Source organism: Capsicum annuum, chromosome 11 (genome assembly GCF_002878395.1).
Source record: "Capsicum annuum cultivar UCD-10X-F1 chromosome 11, UCD10Xv1.1, whole genome shotgun sequence".
Taxonomy (NCBI): domain Eukaryota; kingdom Viridiplantae; phylum Streptophyta; class Magnoliopsida; order Solanales; family Solanaceae; genus Capsicum; species Capsicum annuum.
Window position 1 is genome coordinate 106,202,949 of NC_061121.1, and position 22,351 is coordinate 106,225,299.

Consider the following 22,351-nt stretch of genomic DNA (forward strand, 5'->3'; position numbering starts at 1 on the left):
CTAAAGACTAATGAAGATAAACTGAAGTCTATAGCTACGAATCAGCTAACCCAGCAGTATGCAGAGCTATGTCGATCGGAAGACATTAAAAATCCAGAGCTAGAAGGAGACGTTGGGACACTCCATAAAACCCATAACATTTATCAATCTACTTCTGCAGGTACAAGCAAAGGAGTTAATAGGCCAAGATACCAAAATGCAAATATGAACAAAATATTTGAAAAACCATTTACCCCAAAAACACAAAAAGACCATTTATTCATACCCCCACAAGTTAATACATACCGAGATAGCCTAAACCAAGACAAAAAAGTATACAACTACACAGCCTAGAAATACATAGAAAATATATACAGAGTACAAACCTTTCTAAACCATAACCCCAGAGCTACAAACATCAAAGAACCAAATACCAATTATATAACCCAAAAACTACAAGGATACAATAAACTAATCGCACTACCCAAAACTAACCCAAGCCTAGTTAAAACTTGTTTTGACTATGGACTACTAAATACCATATATACCCACGACGGAGAAGAGCTAACAGCTATGGAGGAATTATACAAGATATTCACTACCTATAAAAGAATAACAAAAGGAAATTTATTTTATATAAAGTGTTATACTGCACCAGCAGAGATATTATATGATGAGATAAAACCAGTGATACAAGTTGTAAAGATAGGACTGACAAGAGATATGATTATACCAGAAGATATATCGCAACAACCGGAGATACCTAGAATCGAGATACCAGATTTTTATGCAAATAAAAGACTTATTGGACTAGCTACGATCATACAAGAACTAGCAAACAACTACGCTAACGGAAATCCAATATGGAGCTACTATTCAAGAGATCACCAAATGATATATTCAAATTCGAAAGAACTAAGACAAGCAGATATGGAAGACGTAAGACAATGGATACTGACGCTACTTAACCCAGAAAAACAATCTACCGCGCGAGCAATAAAAAAGGGATTTATTTCAGACGGACTGCTAACAAGATACTGTAAGATAATTGGACATAAATATCCAGACCACCAATGTTCGAGGTGCAATGGAGAAGATAATATTATTCCAGAGGTACATCTAGAGTAGAAGAAGATAAAATGCCAGCTGGAAAGATAAGGATAAAGATAAGATAAATAATGGAGCAGATACAGAGCAATAATGGAGATATAGCAGATACGACAAAATCAGCGGATGACAAGAAAAATATATTGTATAGATTCTTTACGGAAAAAGGATAGTAATTATTGTAAGTTACTATTCTTTGTAGACTTTATGTAAGGATAGTAATTATTCTTGTAGACTTTTTGTAAGTTACTATTTTATAGGCTTTTTAGGTACCTAGATAGGCTTTTTGACTTATTGAACATTAGTTTTTGTTTTTTCTTTATGTAAAGACGTAAAGCTTGTAAAGTTTCATTCTATATATATCAGAAGCAGAAGGCATTGCAGAGGGCAAGCCTTCATGCGTTGAAGCACTTTACTCTCTCCAATCCACAAAAAAAAAAATATTCAGTTAATTAGATAAACATACTCCAATGGAAAAAGCTATGGAACAACAAAACTCAGAAACATCAAAGCTACCCGAACAGGTATATCTATTTATAATTATGAATAGCTAATTTCATAATTTCCAACAATCATGATATGATAAAATGAATTCATATTAGTTACTTTATAGTAGAATTATTCGAAGAATAATATGTTAAGAAGTTTATTAACAAAGAGGAAACGGAGAAATATCCCTAAGGACTATGCCATCCTAAAGGTGAAACCAATGAGGCAAGAAGCCGTGGCGGGGAGTAACCAGAGTAGAGGCGCTGTTTAAGGGAAAAAGTATCCGGATTACCATGTTAATAGTGACGGAAGAACATATTATTTAAGAATAATCTAGTATATAGTAAGCTAAGATGACTATATTTTATGTACATGGTTGAAGGGAATATTTTGAAAAAAGCAAATTTATGAAAATGAATGGTAATATATCTGATGTGATGGTAGATAAATTCAAGATACTTATTTTGTATGCACTTAGAAATATAAAAGTAGCAGATATAAGAAAAATCATATTAGAAAAAGCTTTTGGTGAATATTATATGACTAGAGTAAGTTATATACCATATCTACCTAACTACTCTTATAAATATTTACGATGACAAGTTACATAAAATTTTTTGGAAAAAGATATAAAAAACACTCAGTTACTAGAAAAACAGATAAAAATAAATATAGATAAATACATGGAAAACAAAGATATAAAATTTCTTAATAAAAATATGCAAAAACTACTAAGACTAAAACAAACAGCTACAAAACAATTTTAAAAATAGATCATTTAGATTATCTTAAAGTTTTAATATTATATATACTTAAAAACATAGAAATTATAGATATTAAGAAAATAATATTAGAAAAAGTAATAAACTATGAAATTGAAACTATAAATTGCCTAGAACAGTTATACGAAGAAATTTACCCAGAAAGATATTATTCAGATTAAAAGAAAATGTTAGAATATATTAGACAAACTAGAGAAAATCAAGAAAATCTAAATAATGAAATTAATTACAGAAACCGAATTAAGAAAATAATGGAAGACCTAAAAGAAAAATTAATATGGATAGAAAAAACCTTTGAAAATTTAGATAAAAGTACATGTGATAGTTTATATAATTTAAAAAAACTCACTACGAGAAGAACAACACAAGATAATAAATAACATTGAAAATTTAGAATTAGATATACATTATAGCACAGATAGGATAAATTATTATACAAGAATTTGTAACTCTGCAATTACTACAGGATAAAATAATCAATGAATATATCTTACGAAAAAAGTAAATTATTAAAAGATATTGAAACAAAATATCCACGCACAAATAAAAATAGATTCATTAGAAACCTATTAAATCTATTATACCTATTAAATCTATTATACCTATTAAATCCGCGCACCCCCTACAAAGTAATATTGGAATTAGTTATGTTGGGATTATGTTCTTCAAAATTTGATTTTATGTATTAAGGCAATTCTTCTTTCCCCATGCTTATCCATGTATAGTTAATATTATGGTTGTCTATATATTGGTCAACAATTTACACCAATAACTTTGACCCTTAATTCAGGAGTTACAAGATCTCCTCCCCTTTTAAGTGAGGCTGATATATTGGGTTGTATGGACAAGGTATGGATTCTGTGATGCTGGTTTGTTTTTTCAGAACAGACCATATTTTTCTGATATACATTTTCTTTTCATGTGTCTGACCTTCAGTTACCTTGTGTACTATTCTCTATTCTGAGCCGGGGGTCTATCGAAAACAGCGTCTCTACTTCTTCGGAGGTAGCGGTATGAACTGTGTATATTTTACCCTCCCCAGACCTCACTTTTTGGAAATACACTGGGTTTGTTGTTGTTGTTGGTTTGCTATATATTAGATATATAACCTAACACACAGAATATGAGTGTATAGCTGATAAATGTATTAGTTATACATTGGCTAAATTTCCTACCAAACAAAGCATTAAGTAATACCATTAACAATACATGAATTAGATTCTCTAAAGTTTTTCATGCTTTTAAATGATACATTCTCTTTATTTGTTACCGACACTTTGGTGAATAATCCATTGAGCATCTACAACTCCAATTTTCTCATGACTAGGCTTTGAAGGAGAATGTACACTTCAGTGACTTTGAATAAATTGGTACTAAGACAAATATATGTGAATGAGAGTAGACAAGATATCAAATTCAATGGAAGTGCTGAGCTTACCTCAAGGAATTTATGAAGTGCAAAGTCAAGTCTCCAACCATGGATCAAGTCATTCTACATGTGACAAAACAGTACAATCGATCTTAACAATGGACTAATGTCTATCACCTTTTCTTTGTTTTATGTGGAAGGTACGATACCAGAATCATATGCCACACACAACGCCATACATCTCGGGAAAAGACGGGAGCCATGATCTCTACAAATCTGAAAATAGAGGAGCACATGGTAAGGATAACTTAACAAATGAAACAAAACAGCTAACAGGAAAATTGTTCATACGCTACAAATAAAGGCAAATGGGGTTGTGAGCATCTCTGCATGATTTATTTTCTAATAACCTGACCAGATAAAATAAGAATAAAGAAGAATAAACAGAGAGAAATCATCAAGAAGTAAATAATAGTCAAAAATATGAGAATGAAATAGGACTCGTGGATAAATAATATCATGGGATTCCTGGCACTTATGTGTGAACTTTATATTTCCTCTTTAATTGTCATTGGCCATGTTATTCCTTTCCTGGGATCCAAACCTGGCTGTGAAATTTCCAAATCGTGCTTCCTTACTAGTTTAATGTACCTGATGTTGGATGGACCGATTTAGAAAAACAAAGATATTGGGTTAAATAAGTGTTAATCATAGGAACTCGATACTTACTCCCTACCATCAAAATGCTTAACTCCTAGGTCTTCATCCCAGATAAAAATATAGTCATATAGGGCAACAATGTTTAGATGCAGAAACCTTTTCGTATACCACCTTATAAAGAGGTAAAGTTCTTGTCACTAACATGGTTTAAAGGAGTATTTAAAGTTGATTACAGTTCCAGTCCAAAGCAACATTCTCATATTACTTACCATTTTGTTTGTTTTCTAGCACTTATGTGGATGGCTCGTTGTGACCACTCAAATTCATCCCATTCAGTTGTCTTTCTATCATAGTGAAAAAAAAAAAGAATTGTGAAGTCATCTGAGAACTGCACAGGTGAAATGATCACGATGAAGAGGAATTGGGAATATATAGAGAGAGGAGAAACCTATACAAGCAAAATAGATTGATATACCTTCGTTACACAAGCATCAATATTATGCTTCTGCTTAATACCAACAGTAAATTTTACCTGACATATTGGCTTGTTGAGAAGATCCTGCAGATAAAATATGATAAGAAGCTTCCTCTTCCCAATGTTTTATTCTGGATTTATGAGTAAAATGTCTTCATTACTAAGGTTTGCAAATCAAAACAGAACACATACCTCACTGGGGTTTCCCCACAATATCCGGAGATAGTAGTTAGACTCAAAAGCAACGAGCCCTGGAGGTAATCATTCTGCCCCTCTTGGGTTTTAATAGGTAGTAGGTAAAAGCATCTATTGTGACTGCAAGAAGGTTGGAAGAATGTTATCAGTTGCTACAAAGGATAGACTTGAATTGGAATGTTTATGAATACCCCACGACTTTGGTCTATCTCTAACAACGTAGCGCATGATGTGTGGATTAGGCGCAAATCATGAATTCGAAATGAGTGCCACTGGCCCTTAGGAACTTCTCGGTTATCAAAAAATATACTTTTGATGACCATATGTTCAGCTTGAGCAGGATCTATGCAAAAGCATCTCTCACTTAGGGTGGCAACTAGGCGGATTGGGTTAAATTTTAGCAGGTCAAAATGGGTCAAGACCCAACCCGACCCAAATTTATTTGAGTCAGAACAAGTTACAATCAAACTATTCAATTCTTATTAAGTTTTAATTATTTTATTTATTTTTTAAATAAATTTTTAGTATCGAATAAAATTATTTTTGTCTTTATTATAACTATAGATAAATATCAAATAAAAATAGTCTTTTTAAAATATTTTAACAAGATTTCTCAAAAATTAATCTGGTTTACATATCAACCCAATTGTTAACGGATTAAAACAGGTTGGGTTGAAATGGGTTGATCTAACAAATGGATGAGTCAATAACAAATCCAAACTTGAATGGGTTGCATTGGGTTGGGCGGGTTGAGTTTGATTTTTCCACCTCTACTCTCACTCAATGTGCATACGAACTCTTTATAAAGAAAAATAGCAAAAAATGTTAGAAAGATTCATCATGCATATCATCGCAAAAGGATAAGTGTCTACGCAAGTGTCGTTCACATTTCACGATTCGAAGTTTCAGTAGTGAGTATGAGTTGTAAATTTTTATTTACTTAGATCCTTTTCTCCTTCCTATACTTCACACTCAATAACATGGCCAGTTAAAATTTCTATAAAATTATGACTTCTGGAAGAAATGCAGAAAGAAGGCGTGCAAGAATAAATATTTAAGCGATTGCAGCAAAATAATACTATACTATTTGCCAAAGCCCAAGACTTTCTTGACGTTTAAATCAATTTTGTGCTGGCAAGGAAGGATGCATATACCTTCCATTGGTCTGTAGCATTCTTATTTTTGATTGACGAATCTGTATCATTTTGTGATGAAACAACATTATTTCTGTCTCTAGCAACTGGGTAGTTGCTTACAATACTAGCTGTAATATTTAGCTGCAAACTTAGAAGCAAAAGAAGTTGTTTCATTATATATATGAAAACACAAACTGCCACAAATAAGACCACTATAATGTGATTGCATATGAATAATAATGACATTGTCCATACCTTAGTTAATGAGCTAGTAGGAAATGAAATTCCTATGAATAAGCCAAGCATGACTCCACAACCTATGGAGAAAATAAGCCTCATAGTTTCAACTGACTTTAATGAATTGGAACTGCAGAACATGTTACAAGCGTTGGACAAACCATTATGGAACAAAAAAACATCTAAAACTTGGTATGATCACAAGAAGTTAACAAACCTTTGTCCAAAGTTCTTCATGTTAAATACAGAATCTGAATTGATAAGTACAACCAAAATAGTCAAAGAAGCTTTACTACAACCCAAATAAGCGTATAAGCAACCACTTTTTCAGTAGGGAGTGAACATAACAAGGGCATGAAGAACCTGAAATATCAAAAGAAAAGTTGCACCATCCGGCAAAAAAAGAGTGAGCAAGCTAATGCGCCTCTCTTTTTTTCTTTCACAACACAAAAACTCAAAAGGGAAAAAGATTCATAACCAATAAAGAATGCATAAAGATTTCCTCATACTATATTTTTATACTATAAACTAGCAAAGTCAAATTGGTAGGGATTTCTTGGGAAGGATCGAGTCATAGGACGATGAATAGAAAAGTCTGACTCAATTAATGTCGACTTTCCCTTGCCTTTGTTTGAATTTTGAGATTGACCTATTTTGTAAATAAATTCAGCTCATCAAAGGGAGGCTGAAACCTTAGAGTACAATAGAAGAGAGAACTTCAATCTCTTCAGCTGATTAAAGGGAGGCTGAAACATTAGAGTTCAATAGAAGATAGAACTCGAACCTCTTGTTTTTAACTGAAACTATCCATATGTATTATTCCTTACATCTCCCTTTAAATAGGAGTCTTATTACATCAATAGAAAGCTTAATCCTTATGAAACTAGGAAACGTAAAACCCTATTCTAGAAAAATGAATAGAAAGCTTAATCCTTATTAAACTAGGAAACATAAAACTCTATTCTAAAATAATAAATAAAGCTACTTAAAATATAAATATATAATAAATAAAATTACTTAAAATATAAACAAATAATAACCATATTCCACACATCCAAAACATAACTCCCCTCACGTTGAAAGATCTTGCCCTCAAGCTCGAATTTCAGTGTAGTCATCTAGAACTTCTGAAATAGTGTCAACTGAATCATCCAATTCCAACCAGAAAAGTCGTTTGCATTGGTGAGTTGCTGAATTCTTCACAACTACTTAAAATATAAATAAATAATAACCATATTCCCCACATCCATAATATTACTCCCCTCACGTTGAAAGAGCTTGTCCTCAAGCTAAAATTTCAGTGCAGTCATCTAGAACTTCTAGAATAGTGTCAACTGAATCATCCAATTCCAGCCAGAAAAGTCCTTTGCATTGGTGAGTTGCTGAATTCTTCACAATTATAGCATAACACCTTAACTCTTCTCCCTGGCATTTTTGCACGAGTTAATTGCTTAACAAAAAGGGTTTGATTGCTGGTTTGGGTATTAGCTGAGGTAAATGAGGCAACTAAACTAGTACTAGATTTTGTCGAGTTTGTTTTGCTGCCCAAACTTGTCCGAGACTGCTGACATGACTTTTCACCAAAATTACTTAACTTCCGCAGTTGGTGATTTTGTTCTAAAACCCTGGATACACTTATGGCCACTGATAAGTTAGGTGGTTTGAGTAACTGCACATCCAGTCTGATTGAATCATCCAACCCCGCCATAAATATACCCGCATGCAAGTGTTCTGGAATAAGCTCATCAGCCCTAGCCAACTTCTCTTGAAACTGATGTTAAATTTCAACTGTACTAGTTTGCCGAAGCATGACTAATTCTTTCACTGGGATTCTACTTTTAGGAGGTCCAAATTGTTGGAAACAATGTTTCTAAAATTCTTCCCAACTCATTAGGTCCTTTGCTCATTTAAGTTGATAGTAACATAACTGTGTTTCTCTCAACATGTGAAATCCAAGGACACCAACCTTTTTCGCTTTCATTATATGTTGATTTTCAAAAAATTATTCACAATGATGTGCCCAAATTAATGGGTCGTTAGTGCTGTCATAAGTAGAAAAATCCATCTTTGCATACCTTGGTACTGTCGAATATGAATTACATTTTAATGGATGATTCTGGTCAGATAGTTGAATAGGTAGTGTAGCAGCAATTGTTGAATTTCCAGTTATTAGGGCACTACTCGACTTAGTTCCCTGCATTGCTGATTTTGTGGAGCTAATTCCATGCCAGAAAATCATTTTTGGATGACTTGGATAATTTTTTCATCGAGGCATTGTTCCATCGCTGAAAGTTTAGAATCCATCAGGGTTTTTATAGCTACGTGTTCTTCTTGTAATCAGGAATTAATCTCAACATCCATTGTGTTAGGCTCTGATGCCAAATTATAAGGGATCTCTTGGGAAGGATCGAGTCACAAGACGATGAACTGAAAAGTCCAACTCAATTGATGTCGACTTTCCCTTGCCTTCATTTGAATTCTGAGATCGGCCTAATTTGTAGATAAATCCAGCTCGTAAAAGGGACGTTGAAACCTTAGAGTTCAATAGAAGAGAGAAATTTGATCTCTTCAGCTCGTTAAAGAGAGGCTGAAACCTTAGAGTTCAATAGAAGAGAGAACTCCAACCTCTTGTTTTTTACTGAAACTATTCATATGTATTATTCCTCACATCTCACTTTAAAGAGGAGTCTTATTACATCTATAGAAAGCTTAATCCTTATGAAACTAGGAAACATAAAACCCTATTCTAGAATAATCAATAGAAATGCCTAATCCTTATGAAACTAGGAAACATAGAACCCTATTCTAAAATAATAAATAAAGCTACTTTTTTTTTTTGGTTTCCCATCCGATGTCCTGTTCCCGCATTGGAACCCCAACTATTCCGGATCGCGCGTTGCAGGGCCTATTAAGGTGGCAGCACTCCCAACAGAGTTTTCTCTATACCCAGGGTCGAACCCTCGATCTCTGGTTAAGGGTGAAACAACCCCATCCACTGCACCATAACCCATGTTGGTAAAGCTACGTAAATATAAATATATAATAAATAAAACTTCTTAAAATATAAATAAATAATAACAATATTCCACACATCCATAACACAAACAGGATGCTCAGTTAAGAAAAATAAAGAAGACATCACTGCATCCACATTCAACAGAGTGCCTTATGTAACTATACAAATCCACAAGCAAACATATTCAATTGTTATTGCAAGTTCCCATCAACACAAGATACAAAAGCACAAAGCTAAAAATAAAAACTCAACTCTTGCGGGCTAAGCAAATATAACCATTCACACACACATAGATTACACCTTTTACAATCCACAAGCAACTACAAATTGGTCATGTGTCTAGCTTTTGACGATGTCAACTTGACCAACCCCTCCACCGTAGATCAAGCATTAGCTAATTTCAATTCTCGCACTATAATTTAAATTCTCTTCAATTTTATGCATATATAACAACTAAATCTCAGTGTAAATATCATGGCTAGTATATAACAATAGGCACAAAATCAAAATTTCTTGGATATTGACGAAGTTTGGCAATAATGACCTAAATAGCTTTAAAATTATTGCTGCAATGAATTTTTCTAGCTAATCATACATTTTTGTTACACATTAAAAGTTAGTGTAGCAATAAGTAATTAACATTTTAGTCACAATAAAGAAGCGACCAAATACATAGGAATCCCCTAAACTTTTTCTCATACTTTCAGTTTGACAAATAAGGACCGTTTTGTCCTATTATACACTCTTTTTTCCATCACCTATTATACACTCTAACCTTAACAATTATGTTCTGAATAAGCACGAAATGAAATTTAAATGGATGTAATTCACATGTGGATGTCGTGGCAAATGCACAAATGAAATGAAATGAAATTTCAGAAATATCAACTCTGTAATCTTAATTATAACTTTTATAGCAACAGTTTCATAATTACGAAAAATAGCAAATTGTATTTGTATTTAAGTAAAATGTTGCTATATAAATACATATACAAATATATATGTATTACTCATAAATACATATGCACAACTGAAAAATACATATTCTTCTATTACTATGAAGTGGGTAAAATATTGCTACTTTTCCTATAAATTGTAATTTTGAAAAAGTGTTGCTATTTATTGTAATTATAGTCTAAAGGATGCTAGTTTCTATAATTTTTCCTTTCTTTTACTAGATAGGTATACCCATTGATAACGCTCAATCTACAGCTCTCGTGGGAGTGTAAAGCGGTCGTTAGCAAATATAGAACCCAACCTGGGTTGGGTATCGATCCCACAGAGAATAGCTTGGCCAACAAGCAAGAGAAATTACTAGACTTTTAGTGCAAGTCTCGTAGGAAAGGGGGGATTGTAGTATGTAACCAAAACAAGAATGTAAGAACTGAAAATAGCAAAATAAAGAGAGATTGTCACGTGTGTTGTAAACAATGAGAATTGAGGCGTTGGGGTTATGTCCACCTTCTGAGGTATACGTCTCTATTGGCTATGAGTGTGTAGAGTCTTGACATGTAATTGCTTATAGAGAATTGTAGTCGATGGTAAATCCAAGCGTCTCTCGACCTAAACAAGGACTATTTCACTTTAACTCTCTCGAGCTTAAAGCGTGACTAACGGTACGAATTCTCCAAGAAGTTAGTCCAGGTACGGCACTAGCTTTTTAATAGGAAAGGGTGTCCTACTACCTTGACATTATCTCTTTTCCAGACAAATAACTTTTCTCTCGAACAAGTCAGATGTTAGACTGGCGTTGGTCTATGCGTCTTCTTTTCTAGACAAATAACCTTTCTCTCGAACAGGTTAGATGTTAGAATGGCGTGTTCTTGTGTTTGAACCGCAAAGAATGTAGATTTAAGATGAAGAGAATAATGATATAAGCAATATACTTGTCTTGAACTCACAAACTCATAGCTATAGATAGTAACTCATTCGGCTTCCATAACCCCAACTAAGAGATTTAGTTACCCATGAATGCGAAGGATATCACGTTTTGCATGGTGGATGGCGTGAATAGTAGGTGTTTGGCGTGTGGTTTTAGTGATTCCGTAGCAAGTAACGATTCTCTTGTTGTGGAATTTAAGAGTAGAAGAATGAAGAATTGAGAATGGGTTGTAGGAAGATGTCTTAATTGTAAGGAGATGAATGAATTGTCAGAATGTCTCCCCCCTTGAAAATCTCTAACATGATAGGGTATTTATAATACTCCTATCCTACTCCTACTAAACTAATAAAATAAATAACCAAATCCTAATATACTAATGAAATCCTTGACCCAATTGTACTAGGGTAAGGTTACAAAATTATAATCCAAATAGAATGATGAAACACATAACCTAATTGCACTAGGTTAATGTATTATGGCAAAAATCCAGCTTTGTGTCTGTAAGTCCCAAAGTCTTCAGAAATGCTGTTTTAGCCCGGGACAGATTTTCCATGCAGCAGATTTAGTCCTTTATGCGTCCAGCTCCTTTCCATCTCGTTTGTGAGCTTTCTTTTGCGTCAAGTAAGCCATAAATTGCTGTATTTTGCATCATTTATACCTGAAACTTTCCTAATCACATTTGTTAGCTCATTTACAGGAAAAAGGACTAAAAGTGTACGAAATAGATAATTAGTTCTCGAAACTAGGCTAAAATATGGGCAAAATATATTGATATAGGCGCGTAATTTCGCCTATCATCACCCATGCGTTGCACGGGCCTAACGTGTATAGTAGAATAAAATGAAGATATAACAGCAAGGGACTATTCCGTTTTACTGGATCAGTTGATGGAAATGATTTCCAATGTATGTTTTATACAATCAAGGGAATAACATACTACTGGATGCTCACATTTACATCTTATAGTGATTGCTGTCTATTACATTGCTAGGGATAATATTTATAAATTCTACACTAGGGGATGCAATTGTTATTGTGATCAACTCTCGAGCATTCTCGATGAAACACCTTTTAAATTAGATTTAAAGATTAAATTAGTTAAGAAGTTCAAAATGTGATGATAAAACAAATTAGAATAAAATTTTCAGTAACATAAGCTATTATGGTATCGGAATGAAATTCATTTGTAAAATTAAAAGAATATTGTAAGTATCATTCGTAACACTGTATGTATCTTTTTGTTTTAAAAATGTTGGATAAAAATTTACATACCTATTGACAAAATAGCTGGATTGTTGTGAAATATTGATACCATTGACACACATAGATGTTAACAAAGTGAAACCGTCTATGATGAAAACTAAATGTCAAAGCCAAAAACAACCACCTGTGAAAAGACCTAATATCAGTGTTGTCAGTGTCCACAAACGTCAATTTGAAATCAAAAGCTCATTAAAAGGACAAGTGATAGCCTAAAGGACTATTAAACACGAAATTGAACACTAAGATGCAAAAATCAGCAAGCACACAAAGAGAAAACAACACTTAGAAAGGAGATGAAGGAGAAGAATTGCATGAATGTAAAGATAGTAGAGTGACCCTTTCTTCTACTAGATAATTAACAAAAGGAGATGTATCTAATCTCCAATCACACCATACAAATGAAAGTTCAAACCAATCTCTTAGGTGACCCAAAAGACTCACACTTCCTCAAGCACACCTTTCTTGCCAAATTATCCAAGACAAGTGAAAAAATTATTTCAAATATTTAAGGACCTAGTTTCGGATTCTAGGGTTCTAAACTAGAAGACTAAGCTACAAACTATGAGTAATATTCAATGTCATCAAAAGTCTAATAAAAATAGTGAAGAAATGGTATATTTATACTATTACATGCCAAATGACAAAAATACCCTTAAAGAGAGCTTAAAGGAGGCATCTTTTGAGTGTCATTTTGGAGTGTAAAATGTCTTCATTAACCTTTACTTGAGGTTCCTCTTGAGTGAATAAGTTCTCCTCCTTTTCTTCTCTTGAACAAGGCTTCAAAATGATCCAACCACTAGCCAATTCCGAAGTTTGGTCCTTTGAGAAGTCCTTGCAATCCGTAAGCACTTTAGGCTTGTATCATCCTCTCTATCTTGAAAGGAATTTATCCTCAAATTCTTACCTTGAAAAATAAAGGAGAGTGAAAACAAGAAAACATTCCTCAAGGGAAGAGGGTTAGCATTAGTACCACAAGTTATATAGACAAGCCAAGGTTGTTCACTTTTGACATACATCCATACATCCTTGGTATTTGGCATAAAAAACTTAGAACAAAAGATATAAAATAAGTGAATGGCATCAACATCAAAAGGAAATGTACATGACCATAAATTACTCCACCCACACCCCAAAGGAACTCCGGGATCAAATGGAAGATGAAGACAAAGGTCTAAGTTGAGATAACCCACTCATTTCATTAGACTACTTTACTCATATTCATTCAAGGTATTACACACAACTTTGGCATACACAAGGCCACTATGAACATGAATCATATCATGGAATTCATCACATAAGTTCAATGGACCATGTTCAATATCAAGATCATCATTAGAAGCATCATCACTAACTTGGAATTTCTCAAACATACCATTTTCATGTTTAAGTAGTGAGCTAGTTTTAAGAGCAAGTGGATCATTATTCGTAACAAAAGAGTTACTAAGGAAAGAGTTACGCACTTATAAACCCAAAACCACTTTACTAGACACTAAATCACAAAATTTTATGTTCAATAAAGTGTTGAGAGTCGCAAAGTCACCTCGGGTAAGGATTGGGCAGTCCACTTTTTTGGAGCTCTTGGTCAAGATAGTCTCTAATTCATCCCTTATGTTTTCATGTGGAACTTCTTTTGGATCCTTCTTGTTTATCATTTCATCTTGTACCTGCAAATAATAAGAAGCAAAGCTAGGAAAAATGCTAGCTTTTGGGTTAGGAAGTAACAAGGCACATTTGTGGGCAAGTCCCACAATCAAATTTGTTTTTCCCTTCCCAAGTGCATAATCCGAGGCCTACCCTTCCTTTTTCTTCTTTATTTTCTCATCCAACTTCTTGGTTTTCTCTTGGATTTCATTCACACTAGATGGTGGAAGAGGTAGAAGAGTGAACTTTCGGCCATTATGCACAAAGGTGTACCTATTAGACCTTCCATTATGTATAGTGTTCCTATCAATTTGCCAAGGCCTTCCCAACAATATGTGACATATTTTCATGGGGATTACATCATACAATACTTCATCATGATATTTACCTACCTTAAACCTAATCACACATTATCTTTTGACCTTTAATTCACCGCATTTGTGTAACCATTGAAGCTTATATGGATTCGGGTGAGGGATAGTGGATAATTTCAAGTGGTCAACCAAAGTGACACTAGCAATATTCCCATAACTCCCATTATCTATGATCATTGAACTCAAACTTTCTTTAATGAGGCACTTGGTATGAAAGAGGTTCTCTCTTTGATCATCCAAGATCTTACTAAATAAAGTTCTCCTAACAACATGACTAGGCACATCACATTCTCCTTCACAAGGCAACACATCTTCCTCACTTCCTTCTCCTTGAGTTTTAGGTTCTATACACTCTTCATCTTGAGAGTTGTCATTATTACCCTCAGTTTCTAACTCAACTTCTTCACCAAAATATTACAACCTCCTCTTTTTTAGGATCACCTTACGCCGGTTAGGACACTCACTTGCCCTATGACCCCACCCTTGACACTTGAAACGTTGTAAGCCCTTAGAATGAGAATTAGAAGTTGGTTTACCTTCAAGATTTAGAGAATGGTGTTGGGAAGTCCTGGTCATGACTGGAGGAGGAGCTATTGATGCTAAAACTATGCCCTTTTCTTTGGACCAATCCGAGGAGGTGTAGGGGACCTTTGGCTTGTACCTTTCCTTATTCTCTCTCTCAATTTCCATAGCCGCTTGGAAGATTTCAATCACGGTTTCAAATTTGTGAAGAGTCAAATGGGAAGATATATCTTTATTCAACCCAACCTTGAAGCGAATGACATCATATTACACTTGTTCACCTCTATGGTTAAGCTTCAAAACAAGTTGTTGTAATTCATCATAATAGGCCATGACACTCTTGATTCCTTGCTTGAGATTGTAAAGCTTGGCAAGGAGCTTATGTCTATAATGCTCTGGTACATATCTTCCTCTCATAAGTCTCTTCAACATCTCCCAAGAAGGTGGTTGGCCACCAATCAACACATCGTCAAACCTTTTGGTGTAATCCCACCAAGTGTTTGCATATCCTTCAAAGTGAGCAATAGTATAGTGTAACACCCCGATTTGCTGAACTGGAATGCTACATGGTGTTCATAACCCCGAGGGATCACAAGCTAACCCATGACTAATATCTGTACCTATATACTGCAAATCATGATATAATAATGCGGAATACATAGAATTGTAAGGCCATAAGGTTCAACTAAATACAATCATATGGGTGAAAATACCCAAAACAACTCAATCTGAACATGAATTTGAAAGTAGATCTAAAAGCCTCTAAACTGTCTGAATAAGAAGTTGAAGGAGCATGTCTCCAACTAACTCCATAAAACTGAACTGAAGAAATAAATAAATGTATCAAATCATATTATCCTCGAATCAATGAGGACTCACTGTATCTCTGCGACTGGAATGCTACCGCTACTGCTGGGCTAGAGCTCATGTCTCGGAACTCATGGTGTAACATGAAAAGAAAGCACCATAGCGCAAATGCATCAGTACAACTGGAGTACTGAGTATATGAGAAAGGTAGGCTGAACATAAAGGGTTTCATGTATGAACAACACTGACTGGCTAATATGAATATGGGAGTGCAAACACAGATATATAGAAATTGGGACCATGAATATGTGATAGCATGACTTGTAAGCTAATACTAAAACTGATAACATGGATAACTGTATCTGACAGTCCTATATATACTGAAATCTGAAGAACTATCTGAGTTCTTTTACTGAGTCTGATACTGAAACTGTGGGAAGTAGTGTTTAACCGACATGCCCCATGTATGCCGTTATGCCTAAGCTGGGGTCCAATCTCTGCCCCGACTGGAGGGGTGTCAATACCATGCCATGGTTAAGGACAATCTGTGATTGACCCTTATCTGGCGGGTACTCAATAAGAACGGTGGGAACCCTAAACTGACGGGTTAAGCCACCTCATCAACCCTAATCTGATGGGTTAATATGTCTCAACCTACACTGGCTACGTAGTTCTGGAACACAAGGATTGCTACTAAGAATCACACCCTAAACTGGCGGGTGAGTTCCCATCCTTGGGTTTACTCGGTGCTAACCTCTACTCCCATCTAGAGGGACTGGACATGAATAACTAACTGTGCATGACTTAATCTTACTGGATTCCATTAACTGGCGGAATGTTACTGATATCTAACAAATGACTAAGATCATAAGGTTTTCCTGAGTCACATGACTGACTGAAGTCTATGGAATTATAGCTTGAGTTTGGATATCGTGAAACATGACATAGATCTAGGCACACAGCTATAGTTTTCGGGTACAAGTACCCCCAGGACTCGATGGAAGAAAACTGACACACATGACTGACTTGATCATAACAGTAAAGTCCATAATATATAATATCATAAGTAGGGATCTCATACTATGCATGATTATCAATAATGTATTGCATGGAAAGGATTTCATATCACATGGAAGTACTTTCACAATCTTAATATTATGTTCATTGCATAATCATATTGGCAACACATACCAATAGCATGAAAGTTCATGTGGATTGCATGGTTATCATACATCTTGTTCATAAGTAGGATTTGCAAGTAAACATAGCATAATCTCATAATAATAGTTCATGAGTATTCCAACAACATTTACAAGGCACATTAACAACATAGAAGTCATTAGAACGTAAGGGCATATCATGAATCCTTCACTTAGTCACAATTTAGTCATATTGCATGATTTCTAGTTCTTTAGGCATTTTATCAAACACCTTACATGCATATCTTAAGCATAGGTGAATTCATCAAATTATACATCATGAACAACTAAATTTACATGTGTCCAACTCATATGATATCATGAATTTACAAAAAAACATATAAAGATTCCATCTTGGGAATCACCCAATATCAACAACATGATCATTAACACCCAACAATATAGAAATCATACTTTATAATGAAAAAAAGGAAAAAAACAAGCATCAACATGGGTATGATCATATCACCGCAATCAACCAAGCTTTTGTATTTTAAAGATTGATTCTTGAACTCTATGAACGAATTGAATCCATAGATGAACACTACGCATACCTTAGAAGGAAGATTCTTGATGATTGACGGAGGAATTTTCTTGAAATCGGATCTTCAAGCTTAATTATGCAAACCTAGTTGTTTTTCTCCTTTAGTGCTCTTGGATGATGAGCTTCGAGATGAAAATAGGGTTGTAATATGTTTAGAGGCTATATATTTCGTAGGGTTAAGTTTAGGGATGTGTAAGGAGTATTTAAATACTTAATTATCTTTAAAATAATTCAAGAAGGAGTGTTTTTGACACCTGGAATTTAGTTAGGCGGCGCCCAAGTGATCTCCTATGCCTGGGTTGGGCGGCGCCTAACCAATCACCTATGCTTAGGTTAGGCGGCGCCTAACCAATCTCCTATGCTTACTGTCTCTCACGAAAATGAGCATAACGTTTTGCTCGGGTATTGGATTAAGATGAAATTGGTATCGTTGGAAAGCTAATTCAATTCTCTACAATTTTCTGGGTCTAAATCAGCCAAAATATCATATTAACATCGAGTTATACTCGCTCAAATATGACCCTTGCAAAATCAAACACTAAAACTTGATGGATTCAAAAACTCTTAGCTTCTATTTCCTTAAGTGACTCATATGAATATGCTTAATGCATCATAAGCTATCCTATCACTAGGATATTCATTGTAAGTTATGTACTCAAGTATGAATCACAGTATAGGAGATTTCATACCTAGGAATACTTATTCACTTCCTAGCTTAAAAACATGCGGGGTATTACATATAGCAACTTTTCTTTTCTTTGAAAAGGTCATTTACCTAAAAAATCTTTTCAAAAGCGGATTCCCAAGCTAAGTACACTTCCGGGTCACTCTCACCTTTGAAAATTGGAATACCAACCTTGATAGAATTAATGCCAATGTCTCAAATTCTTTGATGATCAATATGGCCTTGTCTTTCCTCATTCCCTCGAAATCTTCCATAATGCCCTCTTTAATCATGTCTTACCCTCATTTCTTCTTTAAACCAATAGTCATCATTAGGAATATCATAACCTTCTTGCTCCCCTCTAACATAATCTTCAATTTGGAATGGGTAGTTTCAGTTTTGGGATCTTTGTGGAGGGTTATGAGGCGTTTGGTTATTTGGAGCTTGGACTTGTGGTCTTGGATGTGGTGGAGGATAAGGTCTTTGGTTTATGGGATTTGGTATTTAATAGTTAGCATTTTGTGGAGGTGTTTGGTTATGTGGGGTAATTGGTCTTTGATCCAAGGGATTTTGCACTTGTATGTTCAGATTTGGTGGTGGAGTTTGAATTCCAAGACCCTCTTGTTGTACTTGGTCCATTTGGTGATGTAGTGGCCTTTGTAGGTTCCGGTTAGGAGAGGTTTAGGAGTAGGTTAGTCGCTGTTTTTGTGGATCTCTTCGAGGGTGAAGCATTTGATGTAGGATCTCGGGGGTAATAGTCATGGATGAGGTGTTAGCTTGAACACTAGAAGACACATGGTAGGGATTAGGAGTAGAAGGTCGTGAGTTCCTCTTACTTTCAACATAATAAAGCCTTCCACTAAGAGTCGACACCTCACTCCTTATAGCGTCCAAGTCACTCTTCATATCTTTCCTCCAAGCATCATAATTATCCTCCATTTTTTGGGCAAAGGCCTCAAACAGAGCTATCAAAGCTCCAATAACATCATTTCCCAAAGGTTGGGAAGTAGTAACTTTGGATTCCATGGAAAAAGTACTTAAGAAGACCAAAAAAAATAGAAAGCAAAAACCTACAAAACGAACAAACACGTTAGTTCAAATAAAGCCTCACTTCACTCACACTCAACCTCACCTCACACTTGGCGTCACAAGTGTTGGGGAAACGACAGTACTTGGAAAGTTACTTAAGAGGTGAGAAGCTTTGGTCTGGAATCGATCTTTGTTTGAAATGACTCAAATAAAGTGATGCATGAACTTGAACCAACAAATTACTATGACTTCCAAATGAGAAAAGCACACAAAAAACTCGAAGACACAAAATAAACGAACTTTAGACTAGTTACCAAACCTAGTAGTTACTTAATAGTTTACTAATTAGTGATAGAATTATCTTAAAAGAAACTAGAATAAAAAAATAGAAACTAGGAAAATCTAATTTTAGAGATGAATTTTGTTTGATCAAAAGTGATGACGTGGCACTTTGTGGTTGGTTGTCACTTTTCGAATTTTTAATTTTCAAAAACCTTGTCTCGGCCAAAAACTACCATTTGGCAAGGAGAGTTTCGAATTTAAGGGTGTACGGATGCAATTTAGATCTCTTTCAAGCCTTCAATTGAAATGGAAAAGAATTGGTCCCCCCCCTTGTACTTGCAAGTGTACTTTGTTGTCCCCTTGTCCCCTCCTTCTTTTGGACGAATGGAATATTCTTTGAATATGATTTTCGACTAAGAATTTTTTCACTCTCTTTCTTCCCTCTTTTGTATCAAACAACACCTTTGAATATTATTCTTCACTAAGATATGAAGACCATGGATGAACAAGATGAATATTCAAGTGATGACCAAGTTTACCAACAAGCAAATTAACTCCAAATCTGATTTTTTTTGTAGATCTAGGTTCCTTAGGCCAAAACAAATTCAACCAACTAAAAATCATCCACAAAATTCGTTCAAATATTTAGCAAGAGTCCTTTTAATTTGTTCAGACATCTGAAAGTCAGTATAAGAATAAATATTTACAATTACTAACCGTTGTATCTCCAGAATTTTGATGGTCATCACAGGCACTGATTCAAGCGCGTTGTTTTCAGATGTCAAGTTTAGTGGCCTAAACATTTCCTCAACGGAGGTTAATTCTATAGTCAGGATTCTATATAGGTTGTCCCTGAGGCTTGTCTTACCAAACTGTAGGAATGAACAGATCAAATCAAGCAATTTCAGCAAATTAAATACTCCATAACACAAAGGATATGAGTTATATACATCAATGGTGTAAAGTTAGCTTAATTTGTGATATTATGCCAGTTACCATATTTAGTGATATATGTTTATCAAGAGATTTATGGGTAATTACTTTATAAATAACATGATTGTGAATATGTTATACTGTATCAGTACATAGAACTTAAAAACAAATAGCTTTAGTAAGAATTCTCTTGCCTTTGGAAGTGCATCCTTGATAACTGTTGGAACAACCATTTCAGATAAGAAATTTTCATTCATAGCTTTTGTTACCTTCAATATTTGTTTCACTAATTTTCGTTGATTCAATAATTTCTTTTTTTCGATTTTAGATAGCTCGGCTACTGGTACCTTGGTTGAAGGAAGACTCCACTTTGTGTTCTTTCCTTCTGCTCGACTACTCACTTCCGTATACCAAAACTCAATATTAACCATTGAATCCACCATTTTCTATAGAATTAAGAAAGAAACTTATGATAAAGTGGACTAAGTTGATGTAGAAACTAAGTAGTCAAAATTATTAGGATTTAAGAGACACCACCTACAAAAAGCATGGAATCTAATTTCCGAAGTGCTGGAAGATTCATATGGATGTTTGCACGAGGTTTTGGTGTCATTGTCTACTCGAATGAGAAGTGGAAACTCACAATGTCATTTCATACAACAAAAACTATGCCTCGATCCCCATACAAGTTGGAATCGGCTATCTGAATTCTCCCTACACATGTCACTCCATTTAAGTCATTTTGTCGTATTACATCACAAATAAATCATCTACTTATTACCTCCAATCTTTGGCCATTAGAACCATTTTGTTTTGAAGGAATCAACTCAATCATATCATTGGTAGGTGAGAGAAACCAATCCATTTTCATTCTCTATTTTCTCTTTTTTTCATCCGGAAGTGGCTCCAATTTCTATAGGTCTCCGAATACAAATGCTTTAAATTGAGTAGTAGCATTAGACATAATGAAAATTGGATCATGAACACATTAAAGTGAAATTATAACAAAAGAATTAAGAAGACACTGAGTTAGTGCAACGTAACATATTGATAAAGAAGTAACAACTGAGCACCTGCAAGACTTGTAATGGTATTGGACAATGCTAATACAGTGGAAAACTCCTTGCTTTCTCCGGTCACATCCTCCCCGAGCAACAACTTTGCAAATTTTTCTTTCATGGTTTCGACATCTGAAAGTTGTGTTCTGTAAATAGGTTTTTCTTTCACATAAAAATGTTAAGGGCTTGAAGAGAAATTTTCATTATAAGAAAATCATCCAAAAGAATTTTTGCTAGATGCGGTGCTTGAGTTATTATTATATAAGAAATCTATAACACCTCTGTTAGTGGTACTTTTATTGTAAGAGGACTGAATGTTCAGTATGCAGCTCTCGAGGCCATCATACATTGTAACTCCTGAAAGTTGCATTTCTTAAATTTAGTTGGATGCTGATTAAAAAGGGCTTAATTTCAAGTTAAAAAAACTATATCCTTTTGTTTCATTTTATATAGCGGTGTTTGACTGACGATAAAGTATAATAAAGAAAGACTTTTGGCATGCATATTAGTTATAAGACTGCCAAAAATAGATTATGCAAAATACTACTACAAACTAATGTAGTAATGTCAAAGAATCGACACAATGTTGATGAAAACATATACACCATTTAATTGACTTCTCCATGAAGTAATAGAGAACTTTCAAGATGAAAAAGAATGAAAGTGACGGGGAGATTTTTGTGGAACCTCATAAGATTTGTATCCTAA

General features: G+C 34.6%; 2 pseudogenes; both read right to left on the reverse strand.

Annotated features, from left to right (window-relative positions):
* The window catches only part of LOC107846466, a 65,734-nt pseudogene extending 57,597 nt beyond the window's left edge, over positions 1–8,137 (reverse strand).
* A 12,135-nt stretch (positions 8,138–20,272) lies between these two features.
* On the reverse strand, positions 20,273–22,051 carry LOC107846467 (annotated as a pseudogene).
* Between the last annotated feature and the right edge of the window lie 300 nt (positions 22,052–22,351).